The sequence below is a fragment of the Macrotis lagotis genome, chromosome 2 (assembly GCF_037893015.1).
Source record: "Macrotis lagotis isolate mMagLag1 chromosome 2, bilby.v1.9.chrom.fasta, whole genome shotgun sequence".
In the NCBI taxonomy this organism is placed as follows: Eukaryota; Metazoa; Chordata; class Mammalia; order Peramelemorphia; family Peramelidae; genus Macrotis; species Macrotis lagotis.
The window spans coordinates 205,421,995-205,446,491 of NC_133659.1; the positions used below are offsets into that span (position 1 = coordinate 205,421,995).

General features: G+C 39.1%; 1 pseudogene; it reads left to right on the forward strand.

Annotated features, from left to right (window-relative positions):
• The first annotated feature begins 11,184 nt into the window (after nt 1–11,184).
• Nucleotides 11,185–12,365, forward strand: LOC141511415 (POU domain, class 5, transcription factor 1 pseudogene; annotated as a pseudogene).
• The last annotated feature ends 12,132 nt before the right edge of the window (nt 12,366–24,497 follow it).

Sequence of the window (24,497 nt, forward strand, 5' to 3'; positions counted from 1 at the left end):
GGATAATAATAATATCTACCTCTGGGGGTTGTTGTGACAATCAAATGAAATAATATTTGTAAAGTACTTAGCAAAATGCAGGCTGGTATATAGTAGGCACTTGATAAATATTTGCTTCTTTTTTATTTTAAAATTTAAATTTTTTCTTTGTTATCCTGAAGTTTATAATCAACAATTTAAATTTCTGATACAAACAAAAAAGAGAAAGAAGATGGTACATGAAACCATGAATCTATTAAATATAGCTTGCATTAATAATAAATTAAATGCAATAATATACAAGCTTTTATTTACCCCAAAGTTACCCTTGTTTATTTGTATTTCTGAACTTTCTGTTCTGTTAACCTCTTTTCTTTTTTTTCCCTTCTTTATTGGGGGGGGGCATTACTTTTTATAATCCTAACTCCCCCAAACCCTCTATCACTTTATTAAAACTAAACAAAACAAGACCCTCCATTGTAATGAATAAGCAGAATCAAGTAGAATAAATCCACACATTGCCTATGTTCTCAATCCATCTGAGTTTGTCACCTCTCTCTCAAGGGAAGGTCAGTAGCATATCCTATCATTGTCCTTCGGAGTAGGGGTTGGTCTTTGCACTGACCAGAATTCTTAAATCTTTCAAAGTTGTTTTAGTTTAGAAATTGTTCTCCTGGTTCTGTTCACTTCATATATCTTCCTAGGTTTTTCAGAATCCATCTTTTTTTTTTTTCTAATTTCTTTCTTTCTTTTTTGAAGTAATTGGGTTTAAGTGATTTGCCCTGGGCACACAGTAAGTATTTGAGGTCACATATAAACTCAGACTGTCCCAACTCCAGGGCTTGTGCTCTAACCACTTTGCCATCCAGCTGTTCCCTCTCTCTTTTATAATTTCTTATCATGCAGTGATATTCAATTACATATCATAATTGATTCAGTCATTCCCCAGATTGTGAACATCCCTGTTAGTTTTCAATCATTTGCTACAACAAAAAGTACTTCTATAAATATTTTTGCATGTATGGTTCCTTTCTTTATTTGATCTCTTTGGAATATGTGCTTCATAGTAGCATAGCTGTGTCCAAAGAGTATTCATAGGTTAGAGATTTTTAAAGTATAATGTCAAATTATTTTCCAGAATGACTGGGCCAATCCATAATGGAGCATTAGTGAATCTGTCTTTTTATAGCCCCAGCCCCTCTAAAAATTTTAATATTTCTCCTTCTGCTTGTTTTGCTTTTCTGATGGTTATGAAGAATTATTTCAATGTGTATTTCTCTTATAACTGGTTTAGGATGTTTTTCATATGATTGCTGATAAATTGTATTTCTTCTTTTAGGAATTGCCTATTCATTTCCTTTGATCACTTATCAATTTTTGATTATTTATCTATTGAGAGAAAGCTCTTGTTATATTTTTGAATTCTTATCTATATATTTGGATATTAGACCTTTATCAGAAAAACATGCTACAAAGATTTTTTTCCACAATGAACTGTTTCTTTTCTAATTTTAATAATGCTGATTGTATTTTTAAAAAGTCTTTTAAGTTTTAAATAATCAAAATTATCTATTTTATCTTTCATTAATATTTCTAACCTTTATCTGGTCATGAATTCTTCTATCCAAAATTGCAAAATGTATCTCCTCCTTTGTTCCTCTAAATTGCTGATGCTGTGACATATAAGCCCTATATTCATAACTAATTGTGGTATATTTTCTAAGATGTCTATCCAAATCTAATTTCAGTCAGATTGCTTTTAATTTTTGCTTAAAATTCTTCACAAATAGTGATGTTTTGCCTCAATAGTTTTGGAAACCCTTACTGGGAACCAAAACGGGAAAGTGGTTTGTTCACATTGAAAACATAGCTGGGAGCATCTAATCAGTGAAGTGAATAGAGCACTGACCCTGACATCAGAAAGACCTGAGTTAAAAATTGGTGTTGGATACTTACCAGTTGTGTGAACTTTGACAATCCACTTAACCCCTATTGCTTCCAAAAAATTAGAAACAAAGAAGAAACAGATCTGAAGATGGGAGAGGACAAAATGGGAGATTGTTCCAAGCATAAAGAGCTTGGAGGGACAGATTATAGTTGGGAAGGAGAGGAGGAACTAAGAAAATGGTGAAGAGGTATTTGAGAGTCATCTGCAAAGAGTGAGAGTTTTGTTTAAAAAAAATAAAAAAATAAAAAAGAGGTATTTGAGAGGAACAAGTAGAAATAAATATAGAAGAAAAATCAATTTATGAAAGAAATGGAACTGAGATATGTTCTATAGCTCCAGAGACCCACAAGACAAAATGGGACAAAATATGAAACTAGGGTTGGAAATCTTTGAGGAACAAGAGAAAGGACCTAATGTGAGAACTATTGTTCTGCTCTTTTTACCCCCAGGAAGACTATGCGGACTTCCTATGGTTAGTAGAAGTTCTCATAACTTTCTCCTAGCAAGGATGAAGTTGATGGGGCAGCTAGGAGGAATACTTGTTAGAGTGCTGAGTCTGGAGCCAGGAACACCTGAGTTCAAATCTAGCTTTAGACACTTATTAGTTATGTGTCCCTGAGCAAGTCATTTCACCTGGTGTGCCTCAGTTTTCTCATCTGTAAATTCATCTGGAGAAAAAAATGGCAAACTACTCACTCCAGTATCTTTGCCAAGAAAATTCCAATAGGATCGTAAGAGAGTCAAACATGACCAAAATGAACTAACAACAAAAATAGCACCACTAGATGATGCAGTGGCTAGAGCACCAGCCTTGGATTCAGTAGGACCTGAATTCAAATCCTACTTCAATATTTACTAGCTCTGTGACTCTGGATAAGTCCTTTTACCCTGATTACCTCAAAAAAAAAAAAAAACAAGATAAGAGTACATGGTACCAGAGATATCTTGTTAGTTAGAGATGCGAATGGGCGAAAGAATAGGCATCTTGTATTCCAAAAATCTACTCTGCTCCTTCCAGGCTAGATTCCTTCATTAGATTCCTTTGTTCTTTCCCAGGACTTTCCCCTGAAGTGGATACTTTCATCTTTCTCTACATTTCATCTTGTAAATTGATTGGTGAACCAGTTCTACTCTATACTGTCTTCTTCCCTTGCCCCCTTATGCTACTGCCACATTTGTTCTGCAGAACCTCAAACCTGGTTCAGAGGATAGAGAACTGGCCCTGGAGTCAGGAGGACCTGAGTTCAAATCTGAATTCAGACACTTAATAATTACCTAGCTGTGTGACCTTGGACAAGTCACTTAACCCCATTGCCTTGCAAAAAAAAAAAGAACTTCAACCCTAGATTGTTCTGGCCACTCACTGAATCATTCCTATTCATATGCTGCTGAAGAAAGCTAGAGAAAATCATAAAATTCCTAAATGGATCCATTACAAATTTATACTGTATAATCCTCACTGCAGTAAAGCAATTCCTTTACACTTCCCTAATTGACTTACTATCCCATGTATTACAGTGGTTTTTCTAAACATGTTCATCCCTCCTCAAGCATCTTATACCTCCTCTTTTCCCTAACCTCTCAGCTAAAAACCTTATATTTCCCTGAACAGATCAAGGCCATGTGCCTTAATTTGCTCCCTTTTCTCCCTTTCTACTCATCTCACATCACTCAAATGCTTTCTGCCACTATCTCTACTTTCACTCCTGTTTCACATAAAGAACTGGCCCTTCTCTTTGTCAAGTAAACTTCTTTATATGCACAAATGATCCCATTCTATCCCATCTTCTCCAGAACATTGCTCTCCTCTGCTCTTCTTAGGGTATGATGTCAAATTATTTTTCAGAATGGCTAGACCAATTCACTGTTGGTATTAAGGTACACTTTCTTCCCAGTCCCCCAGGTTTACAACCTAAGTTTCTGCAATAGCCTGATTGTGGATCTGCCTGCCTTGTGTCACTCTACTAATTCTTCCTCCCTTCAGCTGCCAAAATGCTAACAAATAACTCCTTTGTCTTCCCTGAGTTTGCCTTAATTGACCAGGACAAGGCCTGAACAAGATGGCAGAACATGGATTTGAATTCAGTTCTCTGAATTTTAATAGAGGCACTGATTTAACTGAGGTATTTAAAATATTTGATCTTTGATTTATTATTTATTTTACCTTCAATTTATTTATACAAATAGAGAAACTCATGACATACACATCTGTCTTGGACAGTCAGTAACTTAGATTTAGTTCCAGAAACATAAAGTAAATTAAATGTCAATGAGGGGGAAATACCTTATTCTGGAGTTCTACAGAGATAATTTTTCTGACAAAAATAGCACCCAATATGTGCTAAGTTCTTTACAATTATTATTTCATTTTATTCTCACAACAACCCTGAGAGGGAGGTGCTATTATTGTCTCCATTTTATTACTGAGGAAACTTAGGCAAACAAAGATTATGTCATTGTGGACTGGATTGATTGGGCTGCATAACCTCTAAATCCATGATCTCATGTCCATTATGGATGAGGTAACAATAATGTAATTAATATATATATATATATTTATCTGAATATATTATATCATTAATATAATGATATACATATGTTAATATAATAACATAATGTTTTTTCAGTTGTTTCAGTTGTATATGACTCTTTGTGATCCCATTTGAGGTTTTCTGGGCAAAAATACTGAAGTAGTTTGCCATTTCCTTCTCCAGTTCATTTTTTACAGATGAAGAGACTGAAGCAAAGAGGCCTAGGGTCACAGAGCTAGTATGGGTCTGAGCCTGAATTTGAACTCAAAAACATGAGTCTTCCCAACTTCAGTGTTCTATCCACCATGCCACCTACCTGCTACTTATATTGATATTAACCTAGAATAAATTCCCAAGGCTCTGAGAACTAGAAATCCAGTTCTGTAAACTGAGTGGGGTGAGATCAAAGATAGGGATGAAACTGTTTGGGGCCAAGTTTCCTAATGGAAACTGTTTATTGACCCAAAACAAGTCAAGCAAGATTGTTGTTGTTCCTTTGTTCTCTCATCAACCAGGAAATGGTTGCAAATAAAAGAAGCAGGTTAGAGAAACTTTTTAAGATAGGTAGAAAGAGCCTGGGAGAAGAGAAAGTTAATAAGTCACTTAACCTCAGTGGGTCTCATTTTCTTCATCTTTATAGATGATATATTTTTATAAAAAGGGACTGAGGGTGGCTAGGTGGCGCAATGGATAAAACACCAGCCCTGGAGTCAGGAGTACCTGGTTTCAGATCTGGTCTCAGACACTTAATAATTACCTAGCTGTGTGGCCTTGGGCAAGCCACTTAACCCCATTTGCCTTGAAAAAAACCTAAAAAAAAAAAATTAAAAAAAAATTAAAAAGGGACTGGGCCAACGTCCCTTCCTGATCTAAGTCTATGATCCTATAATCAATCATAAGGTCAGAACTAATGAAGTGTTCTGGTTGGCTTAGAGGAGACCCAAGTTGGAATGAATAAGAAACAGACTAATTATTTCATTTGCATTGGGATTCTTAAATTCATCAAACCATATCTGTAACTTGAGAGGAACTGCAGCATAGTAAGTAGAGGACTATCTTGGGAGTCAAGAAGACCAGGTTTCAAATTCTTTGACCTACACATAATAACTGTGTGATTATGAACAAGTCATTTAGTCACTTAAGCAACTCTTACTGAAAGTTATGGTGAAGCTGCCAATCTGTACTGGAAGACGGGATCATCACAATGAGAACTCCCCACACAGGTCTGAACCAAAAGAAAAAAAAATGCAAACCTCTGATTCTGTGACTTATATACCAACACAATTTGCACCTTGAATGAATGTAGTATAGTTTCCTGCTCTCAGTGGGCCACATGAAGGACCTCCTGAACAGTGGAAGCAGAAAGAAGTTAAAGGGAAATGACTTTTTTTTAAAGATGGTGGTGGCGGGGGAGGGTGACTAGGTGGTACAGTGGATAGAGCACTGCCTTGGAGTCAGGAGTACCTGAGTTCAAATCTGCCCTCAGACACTTAATAATTACCTAGCTGTGTGACCTTGGGCAAGTCACTTAACTTGCCTTGCAAAAAACAACAAAAAAAGATAATGGGGCAGGGCACCTAGGTGGTGCAGTGGATAGAATACTGAGTTCTGTTAAAAAAAAAAACTAGGGGAGCCAGCACAAGGTTCAAGGACACACAGAGGCCAAAGATATCAAAGCAAGAGCAGCAGGAAGAGGAGCACCTGTGGCAAGAGCTAGCCAGTGGGAACCTGGTCAGAACCCAGAGGAAAAGTATGAGCTAGGCAGGATGGAGGGCAGATGTGAACCCTAAAACTGTAAAAACCTTAAAATTAGGGTTAAAACAAAATTGACAGGGCAACAAGAAGGGATCCAGTCTTAGGAGCTCTCTGATAAAACTCATAAGCTAAGGACTCTAACTAAACTTTCCAGAGACAGAACCCACAAAGGGACCCAGTGAGGCAGTTCTCCTACTCAAGGTAACCTGGAAAAGAGCAGAAAGGCTCTGCTCCCCGGGGTCAGAGAGGCAGCCTGCCAGAGGGGTGGCCCGCCAGAGCTTAAGAACTTCAGTCTCCTGGAGGCAACCCCAGGGTGCTGGGAGTCGCAGCTCACAGCGGCAGGGGAGTCTCCTGAGCTGCCCTGCAAGGAGCACCGGGCACAAAGTGGGGGAACAGCAGGGGACCTCTGCCAGAGCGAGCATGTGAAGCCCAGCCCTCAGGGCACACAGAGAGCAGCACTGCCACCCCAGCCCAGATCCGGAAACAGAAGCAGGTGGAGCCAGGAGCCCCCAGGGCATGAGCCCATTGAGTTGAGGGAGGGGAGTGAAGACTGACTGCAGAGCCCTGTCCTCTGCCTCTGGAACAGGACTCTGGGGCTCTGACCACATTCAGATCCTGATCCCAGTCTAGGCCTACCCAGAGAACAACAGAGCCCCCCCGACCTCAGCACCGTGGCAGAGTGGGGCGCTTCTGATCATTCACAGACCAGGAGGGAGGACAGAGCTTCACACACTGAGATCCTTGTGGGAGTGAGTGTCCCAAAAAGCTCAGAAAGCACCCCAAAACAAGGCCCAGGCTGGGAAAATGAGCAAGCAGAGAAACAAAAGGAAAACTATTGAGAAATATTTTGCAAATGAGCCTAAGAAGGATCAAAATACTCAGTCTGAAGATGAGGAAGCACAAGCTCCTGCATCTAAAGACTCCAAGAAAAACAGAAATTGGGATCAGGCAATGACAGAGCTCAAAAAAGACTTTGAAAATCAAATGAGGGAGTTGGAAGAAAAACTGGGAAAAGAAAGGAGAGAGATGCAGGAAAAACATGAAAATGAAGTCAGCAGCTTAGTCAAGGAAATCCAAAAAAATGCTGAAGAAAATAGCATGCTAAAAACCAGCTTAGGTCAAATGGATAAAACAGTTCAAAAAGGTATTGAGGAGAAGAATGCTTTAAAAAGCAAAACTGGCCAGATGGATAAAGAGATAAGAAAACTCTCTGAGTAGAACAAATCCTTCAGACAAAGAATAGAATTCAGGAAGATTGATGAATTTACCAGAAATCAGGACTCAATACTTCAAAACCAAAAAAATGAAAAATTAGAAGAAAATGTGAAATATCTCATTGAAAAAACAACTGATATGGAAAACAGACTTAGGAAAGATAATTTAAAAATTATTGGAATACCTGAAAGTCATGATCAGGAAAAGAGCCTTGACATCATTTTCAAAGAATAACAGGAAAATTGCCCTGATATTCTAGAAGCAGAGGGCAAAATAGAAATGGAGAGAATCCACTGATTCCCCCCCCCCCCCAAGAAAGTGATCCCAAAAAGCCAACCCCCAGGAATATTATAGCCAAGTTCCAGAACTCCCAAGTCAAAGAGAAAATATTACAAACAGCCAGAAGGACACAGTTCAAATGTCGTGGAGCTGCAGTCAGGATCACACAGGACTTAGCAGCAACTACATTGGAAGCTCATAGTGCTTGGAATACAATATACTGGAAGGCAAAAGAGCTTAGAATGCAGACAAGAATGAACTACCCAGCAAGGCTGAATGTCCTCTTCCAGGGAAAAAGATGGACTTTCAATGAACCAGGGGAATTTCAAATGTTCCTTTTGGAATGGCCAGAGCTGAACAGAAGGTCTGATCTTCAGAAACAGGACTCAGGTGAAGCATAGAGATTGGAGGAGAGGGAGGAAATATGAGGGACTTAATGAGGATGAACTGCATGTATAGAAAAATGATACTAATAATATTCATATGAACCTTCTCAGTTAATAGAGCAGGTAGAGGGAGCTTTTATAGTTGAGGCACAGGAGAAAGCTGAATTCGAAGATAAAATATGGTGTAAAAATGGAGTCAATAGAATAAAAGGGAAATGGAATGGGAGAAAGAAAAAGGAGAGGGGGAATAGGCCAAGATATTTCACACAATAAGATTTTTTTTATTACAATGAGCTATTGCAATGATATGAAAGGGGGGAGGCAAGGGGGAATGAGGGAACCTTTGCTCTCATCAGAGATGGCTAGGAGAGGAAACAGCATATATACTCAATGGGGTATAGACATCTGGAGTAAGAAGGGGTGGGGATGTGAATAAAGGAGGAGAGGATAGACCATGGGGGGAGAGTGGTCAGATATAACACATTTTCTTTTTTACTTCTTGCAAGGGGCTGGGATTGGAAGGCCTGCCCAGGACCATGGGGCCAGGTGGATTCTGGCCCTAAGGGGTGGTATGGGGGCTCAGGGCTTCTTGGCCCCAGGACCAGGGATCTGTCTGCTGTGCCACTCAGTGACCCTACAGCAGAGTCAGAGTGAAAGGAGAGAGAGAGAATATAGTACATGGTCGTGGAGAAATGAGAAAGGAGGGAGTTGTGATCAGCAATGGCAATGGTGGAAAAATATGGAAGTAACTTTTGTGATGGACTTATCATAAAGAATGTGATCCACCTGTGACATAGTTGTTGGTGTTGGAACAAAGACTGAAGCACATTTTTTGTTATTATTATTTGGGGGAGGGTGCAGGGCAAGTGTGGCTGGGTGGCCTGCCTGGGGCCACATAATGAGCTTTGGGTGTCTGGGGCCAGATTTGGACCCAGGTGCTCCTAGCTCAAGGGCCAATGCTCTGTCTGTCACCCAGCCACCACTACTATTATTACTATTTTATTTTATTTTGGGTCTTTTTTTTTTCTTTTTCTTTTTTTTCTTTTTGGTTTTTGCAGGGCAGTGGGGATCGGGTGGCTTGCATGTCACACAGCTGGGTGATTGTTGGGTCTACGAGGCTGGATATGGGCTCGGGTGCTCATGGCTCCAGGGCTGGTGCTTCATCCATTGCACCACCTGGCCATACCTACAATTATTACTATTATTTTTTTTAATGTTAATTTTTTTCCTCTCCCCTTTACTTTATTCGCCCAAGCAAGTCTATCTATATTCATGGGGGGAGGGGTATTTTGTTTACTTGTAAACAAGAATATTTTATTAATGTAAAAAAATTTGTACAAAATGAGAATAAAAAAATAAATTTAATCCTAAATAAATAAAAAAATATATTAAAAAACCTAAAACATGGTAGAATACAAGAAAATATTTTACTTGATAGTTTTCAGACCTATTTCATAATAAAAATCTCCAGATTAAGATACCATTCCTTTGGGTGATAGGTCAATTTAATGGAGAGAGAACTGGTCTGGAAGTCAGGAGATTAGAATTTTAGTTCTAGGGGTGGCTAGGTGGCACAGTGGATAGAGCTCCAGCCCTGGAGTCAAGAGTACCTGAGTTCAAATCCAGTCTCAGACACTTAATAATTACCTAGCTGTGTGGCCTTAGACAAGCCACTTAACTCCATTGCCTTGCCAAAAAAAAAAAAAGAATTTTAGTTCTGGTTCTGCCCTTAATTCACTGGCAAGTCTCCTCTATTTGGGATTTGATTTTCTCTTCTATAAAATGAAAAGTCTCAATTAACAGATTTCAGGGGTATGCTGAAGTCCTCTCAGACTAGCTCTCTAGATCCCATCCTTAGATTTTCATTGTATCTCTATCTTGTAAATTGTCAAATAACTGTAATTATTGACTGATTGGCTATTTACTATTATATTATTGATTTGTAAACTTAAGAGTTTGAGAAAATGTTAAGAATGCAAGTGAAACTTAACCTCATATCATACCCACATTTTTACCCCCTGGAAAGGCAGTAAATATTTACCAGCATATTCACATCTGGCTGATTTCCAATGTCCCTTTGAGCTCAGGTATGCTAGGATCTAGGATTGAGCAGAATATGGAGTGTCCAAGAAGGACTGGCATCTATGGTATAAGAGCTTGCTGAGCTCTTTCAAGATTGCTTCTCTACCTTTGGTGCTCACCTATGGCTCCAAGAAGGTGTAGCATACAGCTGCTATATAACCAAAGACCCGGGGTACTTGACAGATTTAACATAAGTTTGGAGGATGAGATAGCACATTATATGGCATCAAAATACTCCCGATAGTAAAGCCATCTTGGCAGATGGTCTAAACCAGGTTAAGAGTAATCATTAGAACTCAAAACCTGTCAATGAATTAGGAGGATATCTACTCCAAGCATGTGAAGACTTTCCCCAGAAGAATGTGTGGATGAGAACAGTTTGTTCCAGTGGTCATGACGGAGACTGAAGCAGATGCTGTGGAGCCCTTAAACTTGGTTAGAGCACTTTTGCTCTCAGTCCTTAAATCCCCGGGTCGGGGGACCCCGCTTCCGCACGGCCGGACACCTGGCTCCTGAGTATTTCTCGCCACCCCCTGGAGGTGGTGGGGCGGGAGGGTCAGAGCCTACGTGGAATTGGCCGGGCTTCCAAGGCCCACCCGGAGGGACTGGAACCGGACCGGGGCCCGGCGGGTGGGGAATGCCCCCGTGCCATTTGTACGATATGTGGGGAGGGGGTGTCTACTGTGAGCCTCAGCCCAACGTGGGAGCGATGGTTCCACCTGCCCAGGAGATCGCTGCCGACGACGCCGGAGCCGGGGTTGAGAGCCCTTCCGAGGGCAGCCCCCGGAGCCCGGCGCCGGAGCCCTGCGCCGCTGCCCGAGTCTCCAAGACTGAGCCGGCGGAGAGTGGAGACGAGCAGCCACAGGAGACCCTTCCCCAGAGGAACTGGAGCAGTTTGTCAAGGAGCTAAAGCGAAAGAGGATCACTCTGGGTTATACCCAGGCTGATGTGGGCATCCCCTTGGGGGCACTCTTTGGGAAGGTTTTTAGCCAGACCACCATCTGTCGCTTTGAGGCCCTACAACTTAGCTTCAAGAACATGTGTCAGCTCCGACCTCTGCTACAGAAGTGGCTAGAAGCAGCTGATGACAAGGACCACCTTCAGGAGATGTGCAAGGCTGAGACAGTCCTTCAACAAGCCAGAAAGAGGAAACGCCCAAGCATTGAGAATGGAGTTCGGGGAAGCTTGGAGAACATGTTTCTCCAGTGTCCCAAAACCACACTTCAGCAGATTAGCAATATCGCTGAGCAGCTGGGCCTTGACAAAGATGTCCGGGTTTGGTTTTGTAACCGGCTCCAGAAGGGCAAGCCAAGCAACGGCAATTCACCCCGAGAGGATTTTGAGGCAACTGGCTCCTTCCCTGGGGGACCTATGGCTTTTCCCCTACCTCCAGGCCCTCCTTTCAGTCATCCCAGCTATGGGGCCCCTCATTTCACTACTCTTTATTCCCCAGCTCCTTTCACAGAGGGGGATGCATTTTCCCCTCTCCCTGTTACCCCTTTGGGCTCTAACATGCATTCAAGCTGAATGGCTAGTCCATCCTTGGACAGAGAAGGTGAGAGAATAGAGATGAGGAACCCAACAAAATATTATGAGGTCTGGAAGTTGGTCAATTAAGTTCTCTAAATCCTGGGAGTATTTAGGAACAGGGAAGAATGAGATCAATATTTCAGAGATTCATAAACAGATTTTTGAGGGGGAATGGGTGGGGGAAAGTTGGAAAATTTGTTTATTAGTTCCACATCTCTTTTATCTCCCAACTCTTAAATAAAACAATCTTAAGCAAGTCATATTGAATCAAAGCCCTTCAAATATTTAAAGACCTCTATTGGGTCCTCCCCTCTGAGCCCTCCAAATTAAACATTTGCTTCAACCATTCAATATAAAATAGTTAATATTTTATGTGGTATTTTAATGTTTGCAAAGAACTTTTCAATTTATCTTATTTGATCCTTACAACAATCTTGTAAGATGTTGCTGTCTAATATTGGAGAGGAAATTGAGATGAGAGAAGTTAAAATTGTTCACTTTGGGCCCTAAAAAATCCAAAGTAGATTTTAACTCTGGTCATCCTGACTCCTGAGTCTTAACATTATATATTGTTGTCTTGTCATATAACATGAAATACTTTGTCCTCTTGGTCCTTATAGAATGGAATACCAGAAACTGAACATTACATACTTGATTTGGTGTGATTAGGAGAAAGCAATTAGGTGCCTGGAACCAGGAAGATCTGAGTTCAAATCTGACCCCAGATCATTATCAGTTGTATGACTGGGAAGTCACTTAACTAACCCTGTTTACCTCAATTTCCTTGACTGTTAAATGAACTGGAGAAGGAAATGGCAAGAAAAAAAAAGGAAATATCAATCTTTGCCAAGAAAATCCCAAATGGAGTCAGAATTGGACATGATTGAGCAGCAACAAGGACAAAGAACATCCAAGACTTTACCACCCCTCTTAAAATTCTATACTTATTGTTGTAGCATAATGTCTGAATTCAAGAAAACCCCAGTTTAAATCTCATCTCCGACTTTATAGCTGTGAGACCTTAGACAAGTCAATTTAACTTTGCCTGTTTCTTCATCTATAAAATGGGGATAACAACAGTATCTAACCTCCCAGGGTTGCTATGAGTTTCAAATGAGATGATTTTTGTAAAATGCTTTGACACAGTGCCTGGTACTGTTAATGTTAGCTACTACTTGTAGCTTTTTTTTTCTGCTGCTTTCATATAATTTGTATTGAATTTGTGGGTTGATAAAATGCCTACGTTTCCCTAAAAAAAACAAAAAAAAACTTGGTTAGAGATCAATGAAGGCAAGTCATCCACTACATCCTGGGCCATGACTTTGCCATTAGAAGAGAGAGTGAAGCTGATGACTGGTCAACTCTGCCTGACTTAATTCCAATTCACAGGCAAATAAAGATATTACTCTTCAAAAAATGAAGAACACAGCAACAACAATTTTCACCAACCTGCTTCCTTCTCATTTTCATTTCCTAGAAAACGATTTGTTCATTATTTCAAAGGTTAAAAAAAAGTTTTTTTTTTTCCAGGAAAGATCATTATATTTGCAAAAGAACTGAAGAAGACTGTGCTAGCTCATTTCATTACCCATATATACTGGTTAGCATAGTCATTGTGATGGTCCTGCATATGTTTTTTAATACTCTTTTTAACTGATGTAGCTTTGTCACAATTTTTCAGAATTTTTTCCCCCTTGCTTGTACCTGCAAATGCTCAATTTGGGGTAGTGTTAAGTTCTTGTGGATATTCATAGACTGGTTCTGTCAGAGCCAGGAAATAGCTCTTAACTGTTGTTCACAGGCACAGTTTTGTCTTCTCTCAAGAAACCTCCTTTTGAAACAGAGGAGCAATGAACTCAGACAGTTGCCAGTCCCACAATACAAGTCCTCTATACGACTACTTTCTGGAAATAGATAAACAGTTTAGAATGGTACATGCATGGTAAGCTTCATACTCCCTTTGCAGTATATCAGACCTTCTCTCAGACTATGAACCCACTAATGGGGATTCCTTCTCCAATACAGATTAAAATTAAAAATTTAGAAAAATTAAGGGCTTATGTCTCAAATAAAACTGAATTTGGAGTAACTGCATAGAAACTGACAGTCTCAAAGTAAGGCTTCTTCAGACTCTTTTCCCCCTTCTACTTTCTCCTGGGTCTGAGGCAATACTGCTCATGTTCTATTGCTATCCAGCTTTGTGATGTTTTGCAAATAAGTACTATACTCCACCAGCACTGAACTTAGTTTGTGCATATATGTCTAAAGCAAAAAAAAAGGGTCCCTCAGGGACAGCTAGGTGGCACAGTGGATAAAGCACCTGCCCTGGAGCCAGGAGTACCTGGGTTCAAATCCGATCTCAGACACTTAATAATTACCTAGCTGTGTGGCCTTGGGCAAGCCACTTAATCCCATTTGCCTTGCAAAAAAAAAAACTTAAAAAAAGGGTCCCTCAATGTTAAGGGAGAAGACAAGTGCCTTTTTCCTCTTGTGTCTAATGATGGTCTTGTTACATTCTGAAAAAAATGACATGACTTTGACACTGATTATCACTATTTCTTAGAGAAATTTAATTGAAATAAAATAGTATCTGCAAAAAGGATGTAAAATTGGTCCCCAAATCTCCTCAGATAGAGAACACTTGAGGCAGATGATCTCTAGTTACCTCAAGGTCTAACATTCTATAACATTTTATGATACTAATTTTTTTTTCTTTTTAGGTTTTTGCAAGGCAATGGGGTTAAGTGGCTTGCCCAAGGCCACACAGCTAGGTAATTATTAAGTGTCTGAGACCGGATTTGAACCCAGGTACTCCTGACTCCAGGCCCGGTGCTTTACCCACTACACCACCTAGCCTCCCTCTTCCACTCTTTTGCAAAAGCTTTTCCTTGCCTCTTTTATGAGAAATAACTTACTCTATTCTACTTCTCCTTTCCCTTTTTCCCAGTACATTTTGTTCTCACCCGTTAACTCTACCTTCTTAATATATTATATCTTCAAATTCAGCTCCCTCCTATGCCTTGTCTGTATATGCTCCTTCTAACTTCCCTAATAAATGAGAAGGTTCATATGAGTATTATCAGTATCATCTTCTCATGCAGGAATACAAGCAGTTCAATATCATTAAGTCCCTCATAATTTGTCCTTCCCATCCACCCTCTTCATGTTTCATCTGAGTTCTATCTTGAAGATCAAACTTTCTGTTCAGTCCTGGTCATTTCATCAGGAAAGTTTGAAATCCTCTATTTTATTGAATGTCCATCTTTTCCCCTGAAAGAGTCTGTTTAGTTTTGCTGGCTAGTTGATTCTTGGTTTTAATTCAAACTATTTTGCCTTTCAGAATATTGTATTCCAAGCCCTACAGGCCCTTAATGTAGAAACTACTAAATCTTATGTTATCCTGACTGTAGCTCCATGATATTTGAATTGTTTCTTTCTGGCTGCTTGTAATATTTTCTCCTTGACTTGGGAGTTCTGAAATTTGACTGTAATATTCTTGGCAGTTTTCTTTTTGGGATCTCTTTCAGTAGGTGGATTCTTTCAGTTTCATGTTAAATTTAGAGAAGTTGGAGGCAATACAATGGAAAGAGTTCTGGATTTGTTGTAAAGAGGAATGTAACTCACTCTTTGTGCGATCTTTGACAGGAAACAGCTTGGATGGGTCTTACATATAGGCCCCCAAATTTCTACCTGCTGGGCCAAGATACTCTGTACAATTATTTGGATAGTTCACAAGCCCCTACCAATGTTTGACCTTATCTATAGCAAGTCAGAGGGCATATTTAATTAAAAAGCAAAAGCATTTCATGATATATGAGACAAGTTGAAATAGAAATACAGTTATTCACTCCACATTGCACCTTTCCTCAACATAGTTTTGATATAGCAAATCAATCGGCAGACAACACAAAAGGTTAGAAACTCAGAAATACAAAAAATCTATGCATAATATTGTATATGAACCCAAATTTTTCAATGAGGTACCCCATTTAAAAAAAAAAGAAAAAATCCAGATGTCTACAGTACAAAGGGAAGGCTAAAAACGTTTACATGGATTTTCCAGTGCCCTCTCGCTCCCCTCCCAACTCACCCCCACCCCAACATGGAAGAGATATTGTAGAACATTTTCCATTTAAACCTGAGGCATATACTATCATTTGAAAGAGTGGAAATTCATAAAGAATGCCATCCATCCATATCTATATAAAGATAAAGAAATATATAGAACATAAATGGTCAGGGCATATATTTGTTAAGAGAAAACTCTTATCTTCAACAGTAGACAACTACTTAATGACTTTCTATGATGTTATCACACTGCTCTCACTCTATTCACTTCCGGCTGTTATGATATCTCTTTTGAGCATGCTGCTGCTCCACTGGTGCCAAATGGCCTTGAAATGCCTCTTGCAGATATAGTTTATTAGATCAGATTAGCTAAGCATTGCTAATCTCATGGGAGGTGTTGCTTCATAGTGCCACTTGTCTTCTAATGCTAGGAGTAGAGACTGTAATAGGTGCTGCTTCTGGACTCTTGAGACATCTCCATTCCACTCAGCTAGGGCTTAGTGCCAATAGCCTCCCATAGATAAAAGCAAACTGATAGCTCTTTAGTCAGAACCACCACACCCCTCTAATAAAAGTCAGATATGCAAAAGCCCCAGACTAAAACAATCTCTTTTCCACCTCTGAAGGTGAAATAAGATCAAAGATTTCTGTTAAGATAACTATTTAATTTAGAATTAAACACTCCCAAGATCCTCTCTATTTGACAATGGATTACACTGAAATTATCCAAAATTTGTTTGTTAATGGTAATATTGTGACTTACCAGTTAGATTTCAGAATCAAATTCCAGCTATATACAGCAAGTCACATCCTTAGATGTAAAACTTAGATGCCTTTCCTCTCTGATAGTAATATTAGCTACGTTAAAAAAAAAATTCCAGCTATTCCAGCTGTTTTGAGTGATGGGAAATAAAAAGTAGTAGATTAATTGAACTTGTGACAATGTATCATACCTAAATATGTAATTTATCTATTAGCTAGAAATAAGGCTTCTCAACAATTTAGAACAATAAAAAGAAAAAAGGGAAAAAATTGGTTAGGCTTGTGTAAATGTATCGCTACATGCTTTCTATAGTAACTATTAAGTTTCTTTAATGGTGTTTCAAAGATTTCAGCTGTTGATGTTAATTGGCACCAAAGAGGTGATTATGCAAAGTCAGACCATTGGTCAAAATATAGTCTGAGTGACCCTCATATTTTAACTGTGCTCATCCTTTGAGTGCTGTGCTTGGCCAGACTGAAGGAAAGGATTCCCTTTTATACTACTAGCATCACCTTTAGGTTAATCCCATTTGAGGATTACTCCTATCAACTGAGAATTAATCTTATTTCCCAAAGATGCTGTAATGGGAAGGAGCTTGGATGACCCTTACGTGTTTGGTTTGGTTTGGTTTGAATTCTTGATTTCAGAGTTTGTTTGTTTTAAGGCTCTTCACCTTAATCAAACTTCTCCTTATGTCTGGAATGTCCCTCCTCCTCTCTTTGCATTTTGAACTTGTTCATTTCCTCTTCCTGCCCCATTTAGGGTCTTGGCAAAAATACTGGAGTGGTTTGCTATTTCCTTCTCCAGTGACAAATGGTTAAGTGATTTGATCAAGGTCACACCACTGGGAATTCTGAGGCTGGATTTGAACTCAGGTCTTCTAGAGTCCAACTCCTGCCTTCTTCTCTATGCCACTTACCTGCTCCATAAAACCAAATATATGAATACTAATAGTACAACTACTTCAAATACAGCCACAGATATTTACTAGTTGTGTGACCTTGGACAAATTACAACTTCTCTTTCAACTATGAAGTAGGAATCATAATAGCACCTACCTGATAGGATTAGGTTGTTAGAATCATATGAGATACTATATTTATAAAACTGCTCAGCACATTGTCTGGCACATGATAGAGGCTATATAAATGCTTATTCTTTTTCCCCCCTTCCATTTTATAAATACTCTTTGGACTTGATTCATTGACACAGCCCTGGAAAATCTCTTTCTCCTATCAGCTGTGTCTGAAGAGACCAAGATTTAGAAACTTCTGAACAAATCAATGGCAGGCCTTTTCCAGATATTAAAAGCTTACCTCTTTTAGGCACAAGAGTTTCAAGTGGACAATGAGGAATCATGAGGATTAAAAGAAAGCCAGTCCAATTACCAGAAGTGCTTGGAGAGTTGACAGGGAAATGCTAAGATTAAAATGGCCTGTTCTTTGTGTATCTATTGTCTGATATTCATCTACTGCCTAAAATGCACAGAAATTTCTGCTTGATATGATTCTTTCTCCTTTTGATCCCTAAGGAACAGCTAGGTGTGTAGAGGATAAAGCACCAGCTCTGGAATCAAGAGGACCTGAGTCAAATTTGAAATTTACTGGTTATGTGACCTTAGGCAAGTCACCTATTGTGATTGTCTTGCATCCAGGGCCATCTCCAGTTAACCTGATTCATATCTGGCCACTTGAACCAGAGGAGAAAGAGGCTGGTGACATAGCATAGCAGCTCCCTTCACACAAATTCAATTCATTTATTTGTTATGATATCACCTCCCTGATATGTTCTTTGAGAATGGAGGACAAACATCATCACCATTGTGATAGATAAACCCTTGCTATAATGCGCTTCTAACCTCTTCTGTTCCAGATTAGAAAAGTGACTGATTGAGTACCCCTTCTACTACACAAATCCTGGATTCAGCAAATCATAGAATGAAACTTCATTGAAAGGATCATTGGCTCTTAATTTTAGAGCAGGATGTCAAGTCTAACACACCCCCATTTTATAGATGAGGAAACTGAGGTTCAGAAAAGTTGTTTGTCCATTTCAATTATTTAATTTGACTTATTCGATTCAATAAACATTTACTAAGTACCTACTGTGTTCTAGGAACTGTATTAAGCATTGGGGATATAAAAAGAGGCAAAAGACAGGCCTCCCTTCAAGGAAGTCACAATCCAATAGGGAAGACAACATGCAAAAGATTACATACAGAGCATGTCACATATAAGATAAGTAGGAAATAATTACCTGAGGGACTTGTTCAAAGTCACACAGCTATATATTAAATGCTTACTATGTTCCAGACAATGCCAAGAGTTTTACAAATATTACCTTCACAAAAACTTTACCGTCACAATTGAGAAAACCATGGCAGATAGGAGTTAAGTTACTTGCCCAGAGTCACACTGTTAGTAGTGTCTGAGACTGAATTTGATTTCAGGTCCTCCTGACCCTAAGACTATATTAACTAGTCCAGTGGTTGTTGTTGCTCAGTCATTTCAGACTCTTCATGACCCTTTTTGGGGTTTTCTTGGCAAAGATCTTGGAGTAGTTTGCCATTTCCTCCTCCAGCTCATTTCATAGATGAGGAAATTGAAGCAAACAGGGTGAAATGACTTACCTAGGATCACACACTTAATAAGTGTCTGTAGATGAATTTTAACAGAGGAAGGAGAGTCTTCCTGACTCAGGATCTGATATTTTGTGCACTTTGCCAACCCAGCAAATCAATGGTACGAACCTCAGATAGAAATGGGGTCACTAATCCTACCTAAGGATCCCTGACTTAATTTTAAGGTATAATTTTATGTATCTTATTTTCATTTATTTTTGTTAAATATTTCCTAATTACATTTTAATCTTGTTCGAGCCACACTTGGGATTGTGATAGGCCACATGCCCACTTGTTTGGACACTGGTCCATGTGGCTTCTCAAAAAAAAAAGTCTAACAGGAGATGGTTTAATCTATTTAGCTTAGGTTGAGAGGGTCTGCATATCTTACCTGTACCTATTTGATACCTCTCTATATAACAGGGATTGCTGAGGGGACTCAAAAAAGTGAATAGAACTTCAGAAGAGAAGGGACATACTAAGAAGTTGAAGGGCTAGGGTTCAGCTAGTTGAAACTCATATGAGTGACTTCCTTCTTCCTCAAGTCAACTGGTCAGACAGCTTCTTTTTTGTGGGATTGGGATTTGGTTAATGACAGCTTCATATTGCTGGTTCTGTGGGACTAATTGTTCCTGACACATGACAAATGCACTTTCTTTTTTAAAAATTGTTTAAAATTTTTTTGCAAAGTAATGGGGTTAAGTGACTTGTTCAAGACCACATGGTTAAGTAAGTATTAAGTGTTTGAGGTCAGGTATGAACTCAGGTCCTCTAGACTCCAGGGTTGGTGCTCTGCTCCACCTAGCTCCCCCCACTTTCTTTTCTTTTTTTTAGGTTTTTGCAAGGCAAATAGGGTGAAGTGGCTTGCCCAAGGCCACACAGCTAGGTAATTATTAAGTGTCTGAGACCAGATTTGAACCCAGGTACTCCTGACTCCAGGGCTGGTGCTTTATCCACTGTGCCACCAAGCCGCCGCCCCCCCCACTTTCTAACAAAAAAATTAGCATGGCAGATCCAATTGTGTAAGCCAAAGTTTGGAGAGAAATTTAAAAGTTATAGGTATAGGAGGGAATTCAGGAGCAGGGAGAACTGGGTTTCTTTTTTTTTTTTAAAAGATCAACCACATCTAAATATGAGAAAAAGAAGCGGGGGGGGGGGGAGAGAGAGAGAGAGAGAGAGAGAGAGAGAGAGAGAGAGAGAGAGAGAGAGAAACAAAGAAACTTACAACTCAGGAGTTGGGAAGGAGTGATGCTGAGAGATGGAAAAGAAATTAAAGGGGAAGAGGAAGTTAAAAACAACTTAATTCAGGGAAAACAGAGGGATGTCAGCTGCATTTTGAAGGAGATTTCAGAACTCATCAATTACCGACTGACATACATTGATGGGAGTTCTCATGGCAATGATTGACCACTAATCATAACTAGAAATGTGAAAAGAAAGGGAGACTGTGTCAAGGTCAAGGAGTTGGGAATGATCTGGCAAAAGGATGTTCAAGACAAATACAAGTGCTTGTGAGAGTCATTTTCCTTCCAATTATTTTAATTAGGAATTTTTAAAACTAGAGGAAAATGATTGAAAGGGAAGACAGAAGGGTACAGCCATCTTGGAAGATAAGATTTTCAGGCCTTTGGCTCTAGTGGGGATTCAGGAGAAGATGAGCCTGGGAGAGGAATATCTTGGTGATAAAGTCCTTTGGATACTAGCAGAGGTGTCCTGAAGCTAATTCATAGAGGCTGGTGGGAGCTGATTGTTAAATTTTCAATGTAAGAATTATTTCAGAAATTGGCAAATGCCACAAATTGGGGCTTGATTTATTGTTTGGTTCATTGTTTAAACTTAAGAAATTGATGGAGAAAATGTTAATAATGCAGATTAAATATATGTTATAGGTCCATTTTTCCCCAGAGGGTCTTTGTTAAACATTTTCCAGTGCACAATTAAGAAGAGGGAGGAAGGATAAATATTTTGACTATACCATTCTACCATTCTGCTGGTTGTAGAAGACTAAAAGCTAAGATTCAGAAAATCTGACCATGTTGGTGTCTTGCTATAAAATTATTTTCCCAACTCCAGCTATGGTTTTTGCATTTCCCACCAAGCAAATAGTGATCATGTTCATGTTACCCTTAGAATTTGAGGTCCTGCAAATGGTCAAAGGATATGCAAAGGCAATTTACAGATGAAGAGATAAAAACAATCCATTGTCATATGAAAAATTGCTCTAAATCATTACTTATTAGAGAAATGCAAATAAAAGCATTTCTAGATACTACTTCAAATCTCTGACTGGCCAATATGACCAGAAAGGACAATGATCAACGTTGGAAGGGCTGTGGGAAATCTGGGACACTAATACATTGTTAGTGGAGCTGTGAACTCATCCAACCTTTCTAGAGAGCAATTTGGAATTATGCCCAAAGGGCAACAAAAATGTGCATAGCCTTTGATCCAGCAATACTACTTACTGGGTCTATACCCTGAAGAGATTATGAAAATGGGTAAAAACATCACTTTTACAAAAATATTCATAGCAGCCTTGTTTGTGGTGGCAAAGAATTGGAAATTAAGTAAATGTCCTTCAATTGGGGAATGGCTTAGCAAACTGTGGTATATACATGTCATGGAATACTGTTGTTCTATTAGAAACCAGGAGGGACCAGAATTCAAGGAAGCCTGGAGGGATTTGCTGAACTGATGCTGAGTGAGATGAGCAGAACCAGAAAAACACTTTACACCCTAACAGCATCATGGGGGTGATGTTCAACCTTGATGGACTTGCTCATTCCATCAGTGCAACAATCAGGGACAATTTGGGGCTGTCTACAATGGAGAATACTATCTGTATCCAGAGAAAGAACTGTGGAGTTTGAACAAAGACCAAGGATTATTACCTTAAATTTAGGGGGAAAAAAACTGATGTCTTATTGTCTGATCCTGCTGTCTCTTATACTTTATGTTTCTTCCTTAAGGATATGATTTCTTTCTCATCACGGAACAATGTATACCATGGAATCCTGATTGCCTCACATCCAGAGCCATCTCCAGTTGTCCTGATTCATATCTGGCCACTGGACCCAGATGGCTCTGGAGGAGAAAGTGAGGCTGGTGACATAGCACATCATCCCTTCACTCAAATCCAATTCATTTGCAAGTCATTGCATCACCCCCCCCCATGTGATGGTTTTCTTGGAGAATGAATGACAAATATCATCATAATATAGTGAATGATTAGAGGTCTTGGGGGCCAAAATAATCCCAACTCACTGTCAAAGGAGGAAGGTTAACTAGGATAGGTCCCAAGTCTGAAAGCTGCATTTAGCATTTGGCCAAGCTAGAAAACAGTAGTAATCTGAAATTTCAGTGACTTTCTCTAAGTAGAAAAATGCTTCATGGAATTCCCTTCATGGAAGGAAAAGGAGAGAGAGTGGGTTGAGGAATAGAGGATGGGGAATTAACAAGGAATATTTCTTATTACTATAATAAATTTATAGTATGCCTAACATGACTCTCCATCAAGTAACTTATGCCTGTTTTCATCCAGAAAAACTGAGTTTCCATCCTGAAAACTGAAGAGGCCAAAGGAATTTTAATAAAAACTAAAAGACTATTAGGTGGTAAAATGGATAGAGCACTAGATTTGGAGTCAGTAAGATCTGAGCTCAAATTCTGCCTCAGATGCTTAATAGCTGTATGACCCCGGGGAAAGTCACAACCTTCCTCAGCCTCAATTTTCTCATCTGTCAATTGGAGATAATAATAGGCTATATCTCACAGGGATGTTATGTAGGCCAAAGGACATAACATTTTAAATGCTATATAAATGCTAGCTATTAATATTAAATTAGCTTTTAGTAGATAGCCATTATAGATATTTCACTAAAAGCCAGCCCAAATTAAAGGGGAAAATGCTCAGAGCCAGTAAATCACATTGAGTTTGATTTTTCTCAGTCTTAAAATGCTTTGAAGCTTAACCTGAAACATTGGGTGGAGTCAGCCTCACTTCTTGTGCAGGACTAATCAAGGCTTGGGGGCGATAAACACATTGTGTAATTGGCTACCATTCCTAGTTATCTGTTGCCTCCTTAAGTCTTGAAACCTAGTTATCATCTGCTTTTTGAGCCTCTTTCTCATGAACTAACCTGTCCTTTTCTTGCTTTATTTATCCTTCAGATCTGCCTCAGCAAGAGAGAAATAAAGAGCAGTTGGAAAAAATCACACAGAAAGCATTCACCTTCTCACATGGATTTCTTCAATTGTCTTTGGGGTGGTGTTAAAGATTCAGCAAAAATTTCAGTGGATTCTCTCACTTAGAAGGAACATAAATCTTAGCTGTTATCTAGTTCAGAGGTTTGTAACCTTTACCAAGAACATCTTTGGCAGGCTGATAAAGCCTTTCATTAGCAGTGGGACAACCCTAGTATGTGGTTGGTTCAGTTTCAGTGATGGGGCAATCTAAATGTTCTCAGACTTTCTTGTTTCACAGAACTCGGTGTCTCAGTAATTTTTTCACAGCACCTCTAGACCTAGAGAATTAAGTAGCTAAGTCAACATGTTCAGTTATTTCAGTAATGTCTGACTTCCTGGAGTTTTATTGACAAAGATACTTCAGCAGTCTGTCATTTCCTTCTTTAGTCCATTTTATGATAGAAATCTGAGGCAAACAAGAGTAAGGGACTAGCCCAGAGTTACACAGCTAGTAAGTATTTGAGACTGAATTTGAACTCAGATCTTCCTGACTCCAGGTTCAGTTTTCTATCTACTGTACCGCCTAGCAGCCCAGGTCAAACAAGTTAATAAGTATTTATGTCCTGATAGCTTATTGACATGTATGTATGTATGTATGTATATATATGCATATGCACATCAGATATATATGCATATGTGTATATGTAAACATGTATATACTTATCTATATATACATATAGATTAAAATTAAGTATTTTATTTTTATTTCATACTTAAATAACCATCATTAGAGCAAAAGACAGTCTCTGCTTAAGAAACTCACAGTCTTAACAGAGGAGAAAACATATAAACAGCTTTGTACAAATAAGATACATATAACTTAAACTAGTAATAATCAACAGAGGGAAGGCACCAGCATTAACAGGGATTGGAGAAGGTAGGATTTTGGCTTAGACAAAGGAAGCCAGGGAAGCTAAGAGGTAGAGATGAGTAGAAAGAGCATTCTAGGAATAGGGGAACAATCATTTCCTAGTAGACTGTGTTCCTCTGAACTTAATCATATCACTTCCTCATTCTGGGTGACTTCAATCAGAAGGAGTCTTTTCTGTGGACCCTCTCCCTTGATTAAACAGTGGAGGACTTCTCTCAGAACAAT